Below are 5446 nucleotides of genomic sequence, written 5' to 3'. Positions count from 1 at the left end.
CAAAATTTTGTTGAGGATTTTTGCATCTATGTTCATCAGTGATATTGGCCTGTAGTTTTCCTTCTTTGTGTTGTCCTTGTCAGGTTTGGGGATCAGGGTGATGCTGGCTTCATAGAATGTATTATAGAGTACTCCATCTTCCTCTATTTTCTGGAACAGTTTGAGAAGGATAGGTATTAAATCTTCTTTGAATGTTTGGTAGAATTCTCCAGAGAAGCCGTCTGGTCCTGGACTCTTATTTTTGGGGAGGTTTTTGATTACTGTTTCTATTTCTTTACTTGTGATTGGTCTATTTGGATTCTCTATTTCTTCCTGATTCAGTTTGGGTAGGTTGTATGAGTCTAGGAATTTATCCATTTCTTCTAGGTTGTTCAATTTGTTGGCATATAGTTTTTCATAGTATTCTCTTATGATCCTTTGTATTTCTTCGGTATCTGTTGTGATTTCTCCTCTCTCTTTTTTAATTTTATTTATTTGAGACTTCTCTCTTTTTTTTTTAGTAAGTCTGGCTAAGGTTTTCTCGATTTTGTTAATTTTTTCGAAGAACCAACTCTTTGTTTCATTGATCCTTTCTACTGTCGTTTTTGTTTCAATATCAGTTATTTCTGCTCTAATTCTTATTATTTCCCTCCTTTTACTGACTTTGGGCTTTGTTTGTTCTTCTTTTTCTAATTCCGTTAGGTGTTGTTTGAGATTGTTTATGTAAGATTTTTCTTGCTTATTGATGTGAGCCTGTATTGCAATGAATTTCCCTCTTAGGACTGCCTTTGCTGCGTCCCAAATAATTTGGTACTGTGTGTTTTCATTTTCATTTGTCTCCCGATAGTATTTGATTTCTTCTTTAATTTCTTCAATAATCCATTGTTTGTTCAGTAGCATGTTGTTTAGTCTCCACATTTTTGGCCCTTTCCCAGCTTTATTCTTGTAGTTGATTTCTAGTTTCATAGCATTGTGATCAGAAAAGATGCTTGATATTATTTCAACCCTCTTGAACTTATTGATGCTTGCTTTGTTTCCCAAGATATGGTCTATCCTTGAGAATGTTCCATGCGTGCTTGAGAAGAACGTGTAACCTGCTGTTTTTGGATGAAGTGTCCTATATATATCTATTAGGTCCATCTGATCTAATTTTTCATTTAATTCTATAATTTCCTTGTTGATTTTCTGTCTGGATGATCTGTCCATTGGTGTTAATGGGGTGTTGAGGTCCCCTACTATTATTGTATTGCTGTTGATGTCTCCTTTTAGTTTTGTTTATAGCTTCCTTATGAATTTTGGTGCTCCTGTGTTAGGTGCGTATATATTTATAACTGTTATGTCATCTTGGTGGAGTGTCCCTTTTATCATTATATACTGCCCCTCTTTGTCTTTGTTTATCTGTTTTGCTTTGAAGTCTACTTTGTCTGATATAAGTATGGCGACACCTGCTTTCTTTTGTTCATTATTAGCTTGGAGTATTGTCTTCCATCCCTTCACTCTGAGTCTGTGTTTGTCTTTGGGGCTGAGGTGTGTTTCCTGGAGGCAGCATGTTGTTGGGTCTTGTTCTTTGATCCATCCTGCCACTCTGTGCCTTTTGATTGGAGAGTTCAATCCATTCACGTTTAGTGTGATTATTGAAACGTGGGGGCCTACTGTTGCAATTTTATCACTTGTTTTCTGGTTCTTTTGCATTTTGTCCTGATGGAGAGCTGTTACTTTGTGTTATTGACCTGCTTATCTCCTTTGTTTTGGATTTTGTAACCCCTTTCCTTTTTTTGATTTTTCAGGAATGAGTTTCTTCCTGAGCAATTCTTGAAGGGGAGGTTTTGTGGTGATGAACTCCGTTAACTTTTGTTTATCTGGGAAAGTTTTTATTTCTCCATCATATTTGAAGGATATTTTTGCTGGGTAGAGTATTGTTGGCTTCAGGTTTTTGTCCTTCAGAGTTTTGAATATTTCATTCCAATCTCTTCTAGCCTGTAAGGTCTCTCCTGAGAAATCTGCTGATAGCCTTATGGGGTTTCCTTTGTAAGTTATTTTCTTCTGCTTGGCTGCCCTTAGTATTTTCTCTTTGTAGTTGACTTTTGCTAGTTTCACTGCTATATGTCTTGGGGTTGGTCTTCTTGCATTAATAAAGTTTGGAGATCTATTGGCTTCTGTCACATGAAGTTCCATCTCTCTTCCCACGTATGGAAAGTTCTCAGCTATTATTTCTTTGAACAGGCCTTCTGCCCCCTTCTCCTTCTCTTCTCCCTTTGGTATACCTATAATCCTTGTGTTGCATCTCTTAATTGAGTCAGATAATTCTCGGAGAGTTTCTTCATTTCTTTTTAGTCTTAATTCTCTCTCCTCCTCTGCCTGCAGCATTTCTATATTCCTATCCTCCAGATTGCTAATTCTGTCCTCCATATTATCGACCCTACTGTTCAGAGAGTCCGGATTTTTCTTAATCTCCTCCATTGTGTTCTTCATCTCCAATATTTCTAATTGGTTCTGCTTTATAGTGTCAAGCTCTTTTGTGACATAGCTCCTGAACTCATTGAGTTGTCTATCTGAATTCTCTTTTAGGTCGTTGAGTTTTTTCATAATGACAGTTTTGAAATCATCGTCATTTAGGTTATTGATTTCATTATCTTTGGGATTGTTTTCTGCATGCTTATCATTTTCCTTCTGTCCTGGAGATTTAATATATTTTTTCATACTGCTTGATGGCGTGGATTTGTGCCTCCACATAGGGATAGAGTTTAGTCGCTGCTTCCACTTGTTGCGACTGGTGTGGGGGAGGGACAGCTTTTTAGACTGCCCCAACTAGGAAACCTGTCAGCTGTTACTGACTGGGCCTGGACCCCTCCTCATAGTCACAGTGGCCCTGTGGGGTCCCTCGTCAGTTGTGGGGGCAATCGCAAGGGGGCCTCAGGCTGCTAGTACCTACTGCTGCAGCCCACCTAGACGCACACCCTGCTTGTGGTCTGCAGCGGTATTGTGGGCTTTCCCATCAGCCAGGAGCAGGATCACCTATAATCTCTGATTTGTCCCTAACAGAGCCCACCAGATCCACTTGTCCACTATAGGTCCCAGCAGAGCTATGGGTATCTTCTGCAGTCTGTCATTAGCTCACCTAGCTGTGCTACTTTTGCCCCAGGGCCTTCCCACCTTGTGATTGCCAGTTGGGACCTCTCCACTAGTGCTGTGCAGAGGCTTTCGCTGAGGCTGCTGTAAGAACCTGGAGTTCCCCCCTGGGCTACGTAGCCATTTCACCAGAGCTCTACTCTGCCCCACTTCACTCTCACGGGATCTCTGGGAGACCCTTGCCTCGTCTGGGACATGGCCAGAGTCTGTGGGCCTGGCGGTGGCTTGTAAGCTGCTGCCTTGTGGGGAATTCTGCTCTAGGGAGCTTCCCGGTGTTCCGAATGCTGGGCAGGGCCTCCCTGCCAATGGTGTGCAGCGGCTCTCCCTGCTGGGGGGATGTGGGACCCTGGAGTGACCCCCTGGGCTGCAGAGCTGGGTGTTGGAGCTCCACCCAGTCCCCAAGTGTGTCCACGGGATGTCCAGGCACCCCCTGCAGCGACCCGTGCACCGGAGACTGTGAGCCCAGCGGCAGGTTGTAGTCTGGAGATGCCCTGGGGGATCCGCCCACCAGGAGCTCCCCTTTGTCCTGGATTCTGGGTGTGGCCTCCCTGCTAATGGTGAGCAGAGGCTTTCCCTGCTAGGGAGATGCGGGACCCTGGAGCCTTCCCCTGTGCTGCAGAGCCAGGTGCTGGTGCTCCAGCCGTGTCCCCAAGCACGTCTACGGGAAGTCCAGGTGCCCCTGCACTGAGCCGTGCACCTGAGACCATGAGCCCAGTGGCAGCTTGTGGTCTGGAGCCGCCCCGGGGGATCGGCCCACCAGGAGCTTCCCTTTGTCCTGGATTCTGGGTGTGGCCTCCCTGCTAATGGTGAGCAGAGGCTTTCCCTGCCAGGGAGGTGCAGGATCCCCGAAGCCTTCCCCTGTGCTGCAGAGCCAGGTGCTGGAGCTCCAAACGTGTCCTCAAGCATGTCTATGGGAAGTCCGGGCGCCTCCTGCACTGAGCCGTGTGCCGGAGACCGTGAGCGGTCTGGTGCCATGCCAGGCCTGCCAGGAGCTTCTCTTTGTTCTGGCTTCTGGGTGGGGCCTCCCTGCTAATGGCAAGCAGAGGCCTTCCCTGCTGGTGGGTGTGGGACCCTGGGGAATTCCCTCTGGGCTTAGGTGTGATTGCGGGGGGCTTGGGTAGGAGTGTTGTCACCTGTTTCCACCGTTGCTCTGCTGGTGAGTGCACACTCCTGCCCTTGGTGTGTGGCAATGCTATGGGGGAGTCCGCTGGAAGAGAGACTCCTGCAGGAACTAGGCTGTCCGGCGGTTGGGGGTCAGGGGTCGGAGAGTTTTCACTTATTTCCACCTCCTCCCGGGGGTAAGTCCGTCCGCCTTCTGATGTGTAGTAGCACGAGACTTTTAGGTGTCTTGAGATGCTATCTGGATATCCTTTGTTAATTGGTGAATGTCCAATTAGTTGTAGATTCAACAGGGGAGAGACAAAGAAGACCTCTCACTCTGCTATCTTGGTCCCGCCCCCTTGATCAATAATCTTTTGATAGAAAGCACTGCTGATCAAAATATTGTCTCTCGGTGCCAGAGTGGTTGTTGCCTGCCCTGGGTCCATCATGTCCTTTGGTGTTAAGCTTTTACTTTGTTGATTTTCCCAGTTATCCACACTGGGGGGAAATAGTCAGATATGGTGGACAAGCATAGAGGTATATATTAACAGGAGAAGTGTTTTATAGGTTATGTAACTTGTCAATTATTCTTAGATTATTGCACAAAAGTTGAACCTGTGCTTTTACATGACTTCCTATAGTTATATTGTTTATAATAATTATAGAACAAGTACTTGAAATGACTAGCTTAAAAATGAACTCTTAGGCACAGCCTTAATAAGAAAAGGGATTCATCCAGGGTTGTAAGATCAATCAACCACCTCAAGTCACTGAGAAATCATTACTATAGCTTGCATGCCAGTCATACAACACTGAGAAATAGTAATTAGTTTGAATATTATGACTAACACAAGAATTCCAAGGAGCAATCAAAATAGGAATTGCAATCCAGGCCAAAAATGGAAGCCAATACCAGAAGGGAGCCAACTAAACAAATCAAGACCAGGTATAGGATTGCTCAAGGCATTAACCTCCTTTTTATCATGTGCTTTAGCAGAGACCATACACTGGAGGACTCATCAGGTGTGAAAACACAGCATTCAGTTTGAGTGTTATATATGTACCACCTTGGGATGCTGTAAGAGTGTCTAAGACCATTCTATTTTGAAGAACAGCCTTTCTCATAAAAGGCATTTCAGTATATAATAAGGCTATTCCTGCTTGACTACTGTTAAAGGTTTCTGTATGTGCTATGAGATCCTCTAGCCTCAAAGAAGGAGCAACTAGCTAGCTGCTC

The sequence above is a fragment of the Equus quagga genome, chromosome 7 (genome assembly GCF_021613505.1).
Source record: "Equus quagga isolate Etosha38 chromosome 7, UCLA_HA_Equagga_1.0, whole genome shotgun sequence".
In the NCBI taxonomy this organism is placed as follows: domain Eukaryota; kingdom Metazoa; phylum Chordata; class Mammalia; order Perissodactyla; family Equidae; genus Equus; species Equus quagga.
Note: the sequence above shows the minus strand (reverse complement) of the source record.